The 14,047-nt window shown below is 46.6% G+C and overlaps 1 protein-coding gene across 8 annotated transcripts in view; it reads right to left on the bottom strand.

The window, feature by feature from the left end:
- Positions 1–14,047, bottom strand: part of LOC139248232 (zinc finger protein 84-like) — a 1,036,220-nt gene that overhangs the window by 50,633 nt on the left and 971,540 nt on the right. For 5 of the 8 annotated variants that reach the window (XR_011591011.1, XR_011591014.1, XR_011591015.1 and 2 more), the window contains exons 1-3: positions 8,960–9,045; positions 8,111–8,198; positions 4,897–4,987 (exon numbers count right to left, since the gene is read on the bottom strand). The gene's annotated coding sequence lies outside the window, so the exon portion shown is untranslated. Of the gene's footprint in view, positions 1–496; positions 658–4,896; positions 4,988–8,110; positions 8,199–8,959; positions 9,046–14,047 lie in introns of those variants that run through there. The other 3 variants (XR_011591017.1, XM_070871981.1, XM_070871980.1) reach the window with 3 other exon arrangements.

The raw sequence follows: 14,047 nt of genomic DNA, 5'->3' as shown, positions 1-14,047 counted from the left end.
TCTTTCTACTTCTTTTTTGCCTTCTCTCCCCGCTGCAGCTGCACAGATACGCCTCTCACTGCCGCTGGGCCTTTATAGGCCTCATCAATGCCAGGAACTCCCGCCTCTCGGACTGCCGCCGCCTCTCTCTGCCGCTGGGCCTTTATCGGCCTCACCAACGCCAGGAACTCCCGCCTCTCGGACTGCCGCCGCCTCTCTCTGCCGCTGGGCCTTTATCGGCCTCACCAACGCCAGGAACTCCCGCCTCTCGCTGCCGCTGGGCCTTTATAGGCCTCACCAACGGCAGGAACTCCCGCCTCTCGGACTGCCACCGCCTCTCGCTGCCGTTGGGCCTTTATAGGCCTCACCAACGCCAGGAACTCCCGCCTCTCAGACTGCCGCCGAGCCTTCATAGGCCTCACCAACGCCAGGAACTCCCGCCTCTCAGACTGCCGCCGAGCCTTTATAGGCCTCACCAACGCCAGGAACTCCCGCCTCTCGGACTGCCGCCGCCTCTCGCTGCCGCTGGGCCTTTATAGGCCTCACCAATGCCAGGAACTCCCGCCTCTCAGACTGTTCGTTTATATTGTTCGTTTATGTTGATTAAATGTTGTTGCAACCAGGCGGCTGTAGCTGCTGTCCCACATGTGAGACACCTTGCAGGTCCCAGCAGACCATCTGTACGTAGCACAGGGGTATGTTATGCTTAAGGGAAGGTTCTTTACTGGTTGAATTAAGATATTGATTTGGATTAAATTAGAATAAAGTTAATTAACCTACTAAAACCAGACTTCTATAGTGGCCACTATGGAACTCGGGTTGGTGTAAATTTGTGTGGAAGCTACTAGTCCGAATATGTGGCGAAACACATCAACAAATTTTAGAAGGAAACTCTATTAACATGTATGAAATTATTTTGAAGAATGTTTAACCAGTGATACCTGATGTTTTATGATTCAGTTTGTGAAAGAATCAAAGGGGGGATTGATAGAGAATTCAAACAGGCTGTATTTAGACAGGTTGAGAAAACACAGACTCCCATGTCTCCATGCGACTGAGCACATTGCATTAAGTCATCAATCAACTTGACATTTCAGGACCTTTGACAGTGAGCCAATTCGGGGTTAAGAATATATCAATTGAGCCAATAAGGTCAAAGGAGGCGAGTTCTTTTCCGTAAATTGAACCAGGTATAAGTACAGCCATTTTGAGCACGTGGTCTCAGAAGGGCAAAGGCCTGGCTTAAAGCCAGAAGCTTGTTGCTGCTGCCAGAATAAATTATGTTAAAACTACAATCGGAGTTCGTATTTCATTGGAAATTAAGAGATCTAACACATCCCCAGCATTGAAGCACTGACCACAATCGATCAGGTTCGCTGGCCAGGCCACATAGTTCGCATGCCAGCCGCGAGACTCCCCAAGCAAATGCTCTATGCGGAGCTCCTTCATGGCAAACGAGCCAAAGGTGGTTAGTGGAAACATTACAAGGACACCCACAAAGCCTCCCTGGTAAAGTGCGACATCACCACTGACACCTGGGAGTGCCTGGCCAAAGACCGCCTTCGGTGGAGAAAGTGCATCCGGGACTTCTTCGAATCTCAACGCCGAGAGCATGAAGTGGTCAAGCGCAGTCAGTGGAAGGAGCGTGCGGCAAACCAGTCCCACCCACTCCTTCCCTGTGACAGATTCTGTGGCTCCCATATTGGACTGTTCAGCCACCAATGAACTCACTTCAGGAGTGGAAGCAAGTCTTCCTCAATTCCGAGGGGCTGCCTATGATGAAATGGCAGAGCAGGCTCGAGGGGCCGTATGGCCTGTTCCTGCTCCTATTTCTTATGTTCTTAAATTGTGGGTGTCTGGTATGGGAACGTGGATTTTACTCTGTATCTGTCCATCTCTGGTATGTGAATGAGGGTTTTAATCGGTGTCAGTTTCTGATACGAGACTGTGGGTTTTATCCTGTACCTGTCAATTTCTGGTAATTTCCTGTGGGTTTCATTCTGCTTCTTTCCATTCCTGATGTGTGAATGTGTGTTTTGTGCTGTATCTGTCCATCTCTTATGTGAATGTGAGCTTTGTTCTATACCCGTCATTCTCCAATATAGAAACATGGAAACTTACAGCACAGAACAAGGCCATTTCGGCCCATCATATCCACGGGGGCCGACAAAGGGCCGCACGGCCCTTGGACAGCGGCCCAAAAGGTTACATAAAACTATAAACAATGACGGAAAGGCAGAGAGCACCCAGCCCAACAAGTCCGACTCACACAACTTATACTGAAACATTTTACACACCAAACGAAGCCATGTAATCTCCTGGGAGAAGCAAAAACCAGATAAAAACACAGGCCAATTGAGGGAGAAAAAATCTGTGAAAATTCCTCTCCGACACATCCAGGCAATCGAAACAATTCCAGGAGATCACCCTGGTCGAGTTCGATTCCCTGCAGTACATACCATTATATCTGCGCCGTCCAACAAGGGGTCATTCAGTCTAATCCCAATTACCAGCTCTAGGTCTGTAACTCTGCAGGTTACAGCACTTTAAGTACCCATCCAGACATCTCTTAAAAGTGGTGAGGGTTTCTGCATCCACCAACAAGTTCCAGGTCCCCACAACTCTGTGTAAAGAAGTGCCCCCTTAAATCCCCTCTAAACCTTCCACTAACCACCTTAAAGCTATGCTCCCTCATAACAGATCCCTCCACCAATGGAAATAGACCCTTGCTATCCACTAAATCCAGGCCCCTCAATATTTTGTACACCTCAATCAGGTCTCCTCTCAACTTCCTCTGTTCCAATGAGAACAAACCCAGCATATCCAATCTGTCCTCATAACTAAGATTCTTCATTCTAGGCAGCATCCTAGTAAATCTCCTCTGCACCCTCTCTAGTGCAATCACGTCCTTCCTATAATATGGCGACAAGAACTGCATGCAGTACTCCAGCTGTGGCCTAACTAAAGTATAATACAATTTAAACATAACCTCCCTGCTCTTATGTTCTATGCCTCGACCAATAAAGGCAAGTATTCCGTATGCTTTCTTAACCACCTGATCCACCTGTCCTGCTACTTTCAGGGATCTGTGGACAAACACTCCAAGGTCCCTTTGTTCATCTACACTATTAAGCGGCCTACCGCTTAATGTGTATACCCTTTCTTTATTAGCCCTTCCAAAGTGCATCACCTCACACTTCTCTGAATTAAATTCCATTTGCCACTGCTCTGCCCACCTGACCAGTAGATTGATATCCTCCTGCAGCCCATGACTTTCCTCTTCATTATCAACCACACAGCCAATTTTAGTGTCATCTGCAAACTTCTTAATCATACTCCCTATATTCAAATTAAAATCATTGATATAAACCACAAAAAGCAAGGGACCCAGTACTGAGCCCTGCGGAATCCCACTGGAAACATCCTTTCAGTCACAAAAACATCCATCAATCATTACTCTTTGCTTCCTACCTCCAAGCCAATTTTGGATCCAACTTGCCACTTTGTCCTGGATCCCACGAGCTTTAACCTTCATGACCAGTCTATCATGTGGGACCTTATCAAATGTTTTGCTAAAGTCCAGATATACTACATCGTACGTATGTTAGTATTGTTTTGTCAATTTTTGTTATGGAGGCGAGTATTTATGTTGAATCGGTCAGTCTCTGGTAAATGAGTCTGAGTTTCACTCTGTATCTATCTATCTCTGCTATGAGTGTGGGCCTTTCTCTGTATCTTCATTTCTGTTCTGGGAGTCTGGGTTTTATTCTGTACCTGTCAAGTTCTGATGTGAGATTGTGGGCCTTACTCTATACCTGACAGTTTCTGGTATGGAAGAGAGGTCTTTACCCTGTACCTGTCAATTACTGGTAAGTGAGTATTGGCATTTCAATGTATGTCAATTTATGTTATGGGAATATGGATCTAAACATGTCAGCCTCTGATGTGTGAGTGTGGGTTTTATACTGTATCGCTCAGCCTCTGATGTGTGAGTGTGGGTTTTATACTATATCTCTCAGACTCTGATATGCAAGTGTGTATTTTTTTGTAAATGTCAGGTTTTGGTATGTGTATTGAGGTTTAATCTGTGCTTCTCAGTTTCTGCTATGTTAGTCTGGGTTTAATCTGTACCTATTTGTTCCTGCTACTTGATTGTGTGTTTTAGACTGTACCTGTCAGTTCCTGCTACGCGAGTGTGGAATTTACTTTGTATCTGCCAGTCTCTGGTATGTGAACGTGAGAATCAATTTTACTTTTTACCTGTATTTCTGATATGTGAGTGAAGATTTTGCCTTCTGCGTGTGATTTTTCTGATGTGTGGGTTTTACTCTGCCCCATCAGTTTCTGCAATGCAAGTAACAATTTTACTTACTGCCTTTCAGTTTTCTGATATGTGCCCATGTGATTTACACTTTACCTGTCACTCTCTGGTATGCAAGTGGGGATTTTATTCTGTTAGTCACTTTCATATATGTGGGTGTGTGCTGTATACTGTATCTGTCAGTCTGTGGTACAGGAATGTGGGTTTTATTCTGCACCTGTCATCTTCTGGTATGTTCGGGGGTTTAAATACTGAATCTGTCAGATTCTGAAACATGAATATGGCTTTTGCCCTGTACCCGTCAGCTTCTGATATGAGAGTGTGTTTTATACGTTCTGTTTCACATTTTCTCTGATAGATGATTGTGTGATTTAATCTCGACCTGCCAGTTTCTGGCAAGTGAATGTGGGTGTTTAATGTGTGATCTGTTTCAATGGTGAAACAGCATCTGATTCTACTGCTCCATGTGGCTGTAAGATTCACAATGTAACTCTGCCACTTCGGGTCACTGTGGGACTGACTGATTCTGCTGCCTGTGACAATAGGATTGAGGCCAGTTCTGTGTCTTTGCACTCTGCCAGTGATAATCTACTTACTGTGTGTGAGAAGGAGCTGCCTGCACTTTCCTTGTGTTCCAGGTGGAGGAGGAAAGCTCACATTTGTTCTGGCTGGTTAAAGAATTTTGCTCTGAGAATGATAATACGAGAACATTATTAGTTCTAAGGTATGGATGTGGGGGAGAATATGATGTTTCTGAGGGAGTGACAATGTATCTCTCAATCACCAGCAACATAGTTCTAGAGAACTCAGCTCACCGACACAATATAACTGGTCTTTGAAATATCTTCTCCCACACTCCTTTCCTGATACCTGCAATAGATGCACTTTGTGAAACTCCTCACATCCTCACTGTCAGGCTGTGTTTCCACTGCTCACTATCCAAGAATAACAGACACGGTGAGATTGGAACTGAATCAGGAACATTCACTACTGATTTGGGGAAAGAAAGCAGCAATGAGGTGGTTTTACTTTTTCTGTTACCTTACACTGTCCACACACAGCCCGAGAATGGCCTCTCCCTTCCCCTACTTATTCCATGTTCCGGAACTAGTTCCTGCTCCACTCTGCCTCTTACACACAGCCCCCGACTGAACTAAACCAGAAACGTTCACTACTGGCGTGAAGACAGAAAGCAGCAATGATTGTAAATAGCAGATTCTGCCCATTCTGTCTCCCTTACCCTGGACGCACGCTGTCTACACACAGCCCGAGAATACCCTTTCCCTTCCCCCACTCACACCAGACACTGAGACTGGTTCCTGCTCCATGCTGCCTCTTACACAGAGCCCCTGACTCCTCCTGAATTTCCCCCTTATTCTAAGATCATGCCCTCTAGTTCTAATCTCCCCCATCAGTGGAAACATCCTCTCTGCATCCACCTTGTCAAACCCCCTCATAATCTTATACATTTCAATAAGATCACCTCTCATTCTTCTGAATTCCAATGAACCGATCTTCAACCCTCTCAACCTTTCCTCATTAGTCAACCCCCTCATCTCCGGAATCAGCTGAGTGAACCTTCTCTGAACTGCCTCCAAAGCAAGTATATCCTTTCATAAATATGAAAACCAAAACTGCACGCAGTATTCCAGGTGTGACCTCACCAATACCCTGTATAGCTGTAGCAAGACGTCCCTGCTTTTATACTCCATCCCCTTTGCAATAAAGAACAAGATTCCATTGGCCTTCCTGATCAATTGCTGTACTTGCATACTATCCAATTTGTGTTTCATGCACAAGAACACCCAGGTCCTGCTGTACTGCAGCACTTTGCAATCTTTCTCCACTTAAATAATAACTTGCTCTTTTATTTTTTCTGCCAAAGAACATGACCTCACACTTTCCAACTTTATACTCCATCTGCCAAATTTTTGCCCACTCACTTAGCCTATCTATGTCCTTTTGCAGATTTTTTGTGTGCTCCTCACACATTGCTTTTCCTCCCATCTTTGTATCGTCAGCAAACTTGGCTACGTTACACTCAGTCCCTTCTTCCAAGTCGTTAATATAGATTGTAAATAGTTGGGGTCCCAGCACTGATCCCTGCGGCACCCCACTAGTTACTGATTGCCAACCAAAGAATTAACCATTTATCCCAACTCTCTGTTTTCTGTTAGTTAGCCAATCATCTATCCATTCCAATATATTACCCCCAACCCTGTGAACTTTTAACTTATGCGGTAACGTTTTATGTGGCACCTTGTGAAATGCCTTCTGGAAATCCAAATACACCACATCCACTGGTTTCCTTTTATCCACCCTGTTCGTTACATCTTCAAAGAATTCCAGCAAGTTTTTCAAACATGATTTCCCCTTCATGAATCCATACTGACTCTACCTGACTGAATTTTGCTTTTCCAAATGTCCTGCTGCTTCTTCTTTAATAATGGACTCCAACGTTTTCTCAACCACAGATGTTAGACTAACTGGTTTATAGTGTCCTGCTTTTTGTCAGCCTCATTTTTTAAATAGGGGCATCACATTTGCAGTTCTGCCTCGCCAGAATCCAGGGAATTTTGGTAACTTACAACCAATGCATCCACAATCCCCGCTGTTACTTCTCTTAAGACCCGAGGATGCAAGTCATCAGGTCCAGGGGATTTATCTGTCTTTAGTCCCATTATCTTACTGAGTACCACCTCTTTAGTGATTGCGATTGTGTTAAGTTCCTCCCCCGCTACAGCCCCTTGACTATCCACTGTTGGAATATAGTTAGTGTCCTCTACCATAAAGACTGATACAAAATATTTGTTCAGAGTTTCTGCCATCTCCATGTTCCCCATTACTAACTCCCCAGTCTCATCCTCTAAGGGACCAACACTTACTTCAGCCACTCTTTTCCTTTTTATTTACCTACAGAAACTCTTGCTATCTGTTTTGGTCTGTGTGTTGAGGTTTAATCTGTGCATCTCAGTTTCTGGTCTGTTAATCTGGGTTTAACCTGTACCTATTTGTTCCTGCTACTTGATTGTATGCTTCAGACAGTACCTGTCTGTTCCTGCTATGCGAGTGTGGAATTTACTCTATATCTGTCAGACTCTGGTATGCAAACGTCACGATCAATGTTACTTTTAACCTGTATTTCTCTGATATGTGAGTGAAGATTTTGCCTTCTATGTGTCATTTTTCTGATGTAGGTGTGGGTTTTACTCTGTCCCGATCAGTTTCTGTGATGCAAGTAACAATTTTACTTACTGCCTTTCAGTTTTCCGATATGTGCCCATGGGATTTACACATTACCTGTCACTCTCTGGTACGCAAGTGGGGATTTTATTGTTACTGTCACTTTCATATATGTGGGTGTGTGTTGTATACTGTATCTGTCAGTCTATGGTACAGGAATGTGGGGTTTATTCTGCACCTGTCATCTTCTGGTATGTTCAGGGGGGTTAAATACTGAATCCGTCAGATTCTGCAACATGAATATGGCTTTTGCTCTGTACCCGTCAGCTTCTGATATGCGAGTGTGGTTTATACGTTCTATTGGACATTTTTTCTGATTGATGATTGTGTGATTTATTCTCTACCTGCCAGTTTCTGGCAAGTGAGTGTGGGTGTTTAATGTACCGTCAGTGCGATCTGTTTCAATGGTGAAACAGCATGTGATTATACTGCTCCATGTGGCTGTAAGATTCACAATGTAACTCTGCCACTTCAGATCACTGTGGGACTGACAGCTTCTGCTGCCTGTGACAATAGGATTGAGGCCAGTTCTGTGTCTCTGCACTCTGCCAGTGATAATCTACTTACTGTGTGTGAGAAGGAGCTGCCTGTACTGTTTCTTGTATTCCGGGTGGAGGAAAGATCACATTTGTTCTGGCTGGTTGAAGAAGTTGCTCTGAGAATAATAATACGAGAACATTATTAGTTCTAAGATATGGATGCGGGGAGAATATGATGTATCTGAGGGAGTGACAATGTATCTCTCGATCATCAGCAACATGGTTCTGGAGAACTCAGCTCACCGAAACAATATAACCCATCTTTAAAATATCTTCTCCCACACTCCTCTCCTGGTGCCTGCAATAGATGCACTTTGTGAAACTCCCCACATCCTCACTGTCAGGCTGTGTTTCCACTGCTCACTGCCCAAGAACAACAGACACGGTGAGATTGGAACTGAATCAGGAACATTCACTACTGATTTGGGGAAAGAAAGCAGCAATGATTTGAAAGAGCGAGGTGGTTTACTTTCTCTGTTACCTTACACTGTCCACACACAGCCCGAGAATGGCCTCTCCCTTCCCCCACTCACACCATGTTCTGGAACTAGTTCCTGCTCCACTCTGCCCCTTACACACAGCCTCCAACGGAACTAAACCAGGAACGTTCACTACTGGTTTGGAGAGAGAAAGCAGCAGATTGTAAATAGCAGATTCTGCCCATTCTGTCTCCCTTATCCTGGACACACGCTGTCCACACACAGCCTGAGAATGGCCTCTCCCTTCCCCCACTCACTGAGACTGGTTCTTGGTCCACTCTGCCTCTTAAACACAGCTCCCGACTCCCCCCGGACTCAATGCCGATCTCTGAGCCCATCTGCGGACACGCTCCCAAAGCGCTGTGCTGCTGTAAGGAGGCTGCTGCTCGCTGCCTTACCCCGGGGCCACTGTGTCTCCATTCCCGGCTGTTTTAAACCATCTTCTTCCGCTCACTGAGTGAATGGCGATCACAGGCAGGGCTGGGGGAGGGGAGGGCACATGCGCTCTTCTGCTCACTGGAAATCGACACCGGGGGCGGGGCTTATCCGCACATGCGCAGCTCTCTGCACTAATTCAGCCTGTAAAAATCAAAGTGCACTTTTCCCAATTTACTTTTATTAGAATCTGAGCAAAGTAACTGGGCCTGGGAGGAAAGGACAGAGAATGATTAAAGCTGGGAGCCTTGTCCCTTGGAGATGCTCAGTTTGGGATCATTCCGTGCAGGATGTTTCTCTCCATGAGCCCGTCTTCACAAAGCAATCCTGCAGCAACATCGGAGGGATGAGGGATGAGGGAATGGGAGTGTTTGCTGGGACCGTGCAGGAGTTAATATCTGACAGAAACAGTCCAAGATCAGTTTAATTCGAGTAACACACTCGGTCACTGAGAGTAATACCGAACGGCCCTGAGCTGCAGGATTGCAGAGATTACAACATGCAAGCGAGGGTTAAATGTGGGCCATTGTTTCTCTCACTCTCTGACACTGTCCCGCAGTGTGGGATTAATAATGTGTCTGTCTCTGGTACAATATCAGTGAGAGAGGAGACTGCATCTTCTGTCTCTCCAATGAGAACTTTCAGGATAAAACGGGACTTCACATGTCAGTCTTGAACTGATATTGTGCATGTCTTTCTGTGTCTCACCACCCTACCTCGCACTCTCCTGTCTCTCCTCTCCAAGTCTCTCTGTCGCTATCCGCTCTTGTACTGGTTGTGAATGTGGGATACTGTTATTTAGCGTGATGTGGAAACACTGTTGGAGGTGTAAGACTGATAATGTCCCTGTTTCTCTCCCTCGTGCAATACGTGAAGGTGTGGCACTGTTATTGAGCTTAATATGGTGACACTGATACAAAGTTTAAGACTGATACTGTGTCTGTCTCTCTGTCTTTTCCACTGGTGCTGTACATGAATGTGTGATACTATTATTGAGCATAATATGGAGACACAGTTCGGGAGTTTAAGACTGATACTGTATCTGTCTCTCTGTGAAAGCCATCTCTGGGTGTTGAGTATGGGATGTCACCATCATAGGCAGTCACTCGGAATCGAGGAAGACTTGCTTCCACTCTAAAAAATGAGTCCTTAGGTGGCTGAACCGTCCAATACGAGAACCACAGTCCCTGTCACAAATGAGACAGATAGTCGTTGAGGGAAGGGGTGTGTGGGATTGGTTTGCCGCACGCTCTTTCCGCGATGACACTCTAGGTGCTCAGCACCCTCCCGGATGCATTTCCTCCACTTCGGGCGGTCTTTGGCCAGGGACTCCCAGGTGTCAGTGGGAACAATGTGTTCAATGACGGCCAGTCTCACGTTCAGGTTCCGTCTGTTTTGTTTTTCTATGAAGCCAGTTCCTCTCTATTGATTCACTGATCTGTGCAGCGTTTGTCAATCTAGATCCCGACATGTTCGACATGTGAATGCCTGAGACTTATTCCTGATCAGGAAACTCTCAACTTAATACAAGAACACAATAGCAGAGATTAATGCCGTCGATATCGATGTCCATGAAGACCCGGGGATTCTTGCCGGCCATGGTGCGGGAGGGTTTGCCGAGATGCCGAGCTCAGTGTGTGAGAGACTGAGGGCAAGTGGTGCGGAGAGTCACTTGTAATCAATAGAACAATAAGCAGCCCTTTCAGATACTATGGGTGGCTCTGAAAAGAGCCGTTCTGTTATTAGATTCAATCCTGTCCGCTTTACTTGCTCTTGGACGCACTGGTGGTTTTCTTGGGCAGCAGCACAACCTGGATATTAGGCAGCACCCTGCCCTGAGCGGTGGTCATCTTTCCCAGCAGCTTGTTGAGCTCCTGGTCGTTGCGCATGGCCAGCTACAAGTGTCTGGGGATGATGCGGGTCTTCTTGTTGTCGCGGGCCGCGTTGCCGGCCAGCTCCAGGATTTCAGCCGGTCAGATACTCGAGCACAGCAGGCACGTCGACCGGGACTCCGGCACACACACGCTCAACGTAGTTCCCCTTCCGCAGGAGCCTGTGAACACGGCCCACAGGGAACTGCAGGCCGGCCCCGGAGGAGCGAGACTTGGCCTTAGCCCGAGCTTTACCGCCGGTTTTTCCTCTTCCCGACATTTGCACAATCTACACGTTCAGAGAATGAATGAGAAACTTCTCCCACATCTGTCTTTCTTATATTTTCTGCAGGATTGCAGGGAGCGAACTTGTGATTGGTCGCTCTGTGGAGCATTTCATTGGTTATCGGAAAAGACCAATCACAGTTTGTTTAGAAACCGAAATTACTGTCTCCAACAGTCAGAATAACGATTTAAAAATTCAAAAAACCCGCCAAGAATCGTTAAAATAGGGGATTATGTTAATAAATTCACTATTAGTCAAAGATTTGCCAACACGTTTAATTTATTTTGTCTTATTCCACATATCCCTTGCAAGTTCCAGGCTGTTACAATCAGGATTAAATTCGGGTACTGTTTCAAACTGTCTGTAATGGGCGGGAATCAATCTCCACTGATTCTGTAACGGGACACATTCCAACTCAATCTTTCTAAATGTTGGGTTTCATAGATTATCGATTGATCCCCCGCAGAGGCGGGAGTGAGACCAGAACTGGGAGTCTTTCTGTGAAAAGAGAAGAGGGACAGAGTGTTCAAACTACCCTGGTTCTGGTCTCTAAGAACTCCCATTCTGGGTTGTGACACTGCGGGGAGTGTCCGGTTAATAAACGAACTGACCCGCAACAGGAATTGAAAAATAAACTTGAAAAGGGCTTGCGAGAGAGAATGTGTGACTGAAACCGAGGTCTCAGCCCCTAAACAAACTCTTAATTCGGCAGGCGGTGTAAATGAACGGGTCTGAGACAAAAGTCAAACTGTGACCAGGGACCGTGTTTGTAGTTTGTGGACGGGAAATTCTGGCAACACTGAAGTCGAAGCGGACAGTGAAGCTGCGAAATCTACAGCTGGAACTGCAAAAGTTCTCACACTTGTTCAGGAAATAATTAGTGATTTGAGTCGAAAGGGAGGTGCGTTTGTGCAGCTCTTTCAGAGAGGTTGTGGGTGGCTCTTAAAAGAGCCGTTGTGTTTGGGGTTTGATCTCTCAGGACAGCGGGGCAGTCTCACTTGGAGCTGGTGAACTTGGTCACCACCTTTGTCCCTTCCGACACGGCGTGCTTGGCCAGCTCCCCGGGCAGCAGCAGGCGCACGGCGGTCTGGATCTCCCGGGAGCTGATGGTGCGGCGCTTGTTCTAATGGGCCAGGCGGGAAGCCTCACCCGCGATGCGCTCCAAAATATCGTTCACAACCGAGTTCATGATGTCTATGGCCTTGGAGGAGATGCCGGTGTCGGGGTGAACCTGCTTCATCACTTTGTAGCTTTAGATCGAGTAACTCTCCTTCCTCCACTTTCTGCGCTTCTTGCCGCCCTTCGGTGGTGTTTTCTTGATGACTTTCTTGGCGCCTTTGTTGGCGGTAACTGGTTACTTTCCGTCAGCTGTCATCTCGGTCAGTCCGACGTAGATTCAAAGGGCCCAAGTATCCACACGATAAAAAACGCGCGCCCCTCCGAGCTGGGCGCCCGTTTTTCACGCCACAAAGTGCGCCTAAAAAAACCCCCTCCGTATTCTCCACCTCCCTGCAGGTCCTCTGGCCCTCGGCGTGGCGCAGCAGGAGCTGTAGGGGGCGGAGCCAGGACCCTGCGCCGAAAACAGTGCCGGGAGCTCTGCACATGCGCGCTACAGTGGGCACACAAGTGCAGTAGCTCCAGGCCGGGAAACTGCGTGGGAGGGGCCCGAAGCACACATCCCCTAGCCCTGGCCGAATGGCCTCACTAGGGCTGCGTGAATAAGGCTCCTCCCACGGCCAGCTCCTGCTTCCGGATATAAAAGTGGTCAGAGGGTCTAGTAAGGAGGAGGAACTGAGGGAAATCTTTATTAGTCGGGAAATTATGTTGGGGAAATTGATGGGATTGAAGGCCGATAAATCCCCAGGGCCTGATGGACTGCATCCCAGAGTACTTAAGGAGGTGGCCTTGGAAATAGCGGATGCATTGACAGTCATTTTCCAACATTCCATTGACTCTGGATCAGTTCCTATCGAGTGGAGGGTAGCCAATGTAACCCCACTTTTTAAAAAAGGAGGGAGAGAGAAAGCAGGGAATTATAGACCGGTCAGCCTGACCTCAGTAGTGGGTAAAATGATGGAATCAATTATTAAGGATGTCATAGCAGCGCATTTGGAAAATGGTGACATGATAGGTCCAAGTCAGCATGGATTTGTGAAAGGGAGATCATGCTTGACAAATCTTCTGGAATTTTTTGAGGATGTTTCCAATAAAGTGGACAAAGGAGTACCAGTTGATGTGGTATATTTGGACTTTCAGAAGGCTTTCGACAAGGTCCCACACAGGAGATTAATGTGCAAAGTTAAAGCACATGGGATTGGGGGTAGTGTGCTGACGTGGATTGAGAACTGGTTGTCAGACAGGAAGCAAAGAGTAGGAGTAAATGGGTACTTTTCGGAATGGCAGGCAGTGACTAGTGGGGTACCGCAGGGTTCTGTGCTGGGGCCCCAGCTGTTTAAACTGTACATTAATGATTTAGACGAGGGGATTAAATGTAGTATCTCCAAATTTGCGGATGACACTAAGTTGGGTGGCAGTGTGAGCTGCGAGGAGGATGCTATGAGGCTGCAGAGTGACTTGGATAGGTTAGGTGAGTGGGCAAATGCGTGGCACATGAAGTATAATGTGGATAAATGTGAGGTTATCCACTTTGGTGGTAAAAACAGAGAGACAGACTATTATCTGAATGGTGACAGATTAGGAAAAGGGAAGGTGCAACGAGACCTGGGTGTCATGGTACATCAGTCATTGAAGGTTGGCATGCAGGTACAGCAGGCGGTTAAGAAAGCAAATGGCATGTTGGCCTTCATAGCGAGGGGATTTGAGTACAGGGGCAGGGAGGTGTTGCTACAGTTGTACAGGGCCTTGGTGAGGCTACACCTGGAGTATTGTGTACA

The sequence above is a fragment of the Pristiophorus japonicus genome, unplaced genomic scaffold (genome assembly GCF_044704955.1).
Source record: "Pristiophorus japonicus isolate sPriJap1 unplaced genomic scaffold, sPriJap1.hap1 HAP1_SCAFFOLD_29, whole genome shotgun sequence".
Taxonomy (NCBI): Eukaryota; Metazoa; Chordata; class Chondrichthyes; family Pristiophoridae; genus Pristiophorus; species Pristiophorus japonicus.
This window is presented reverse-complemented; position numbering and strand designations above follow the sequence as displayed.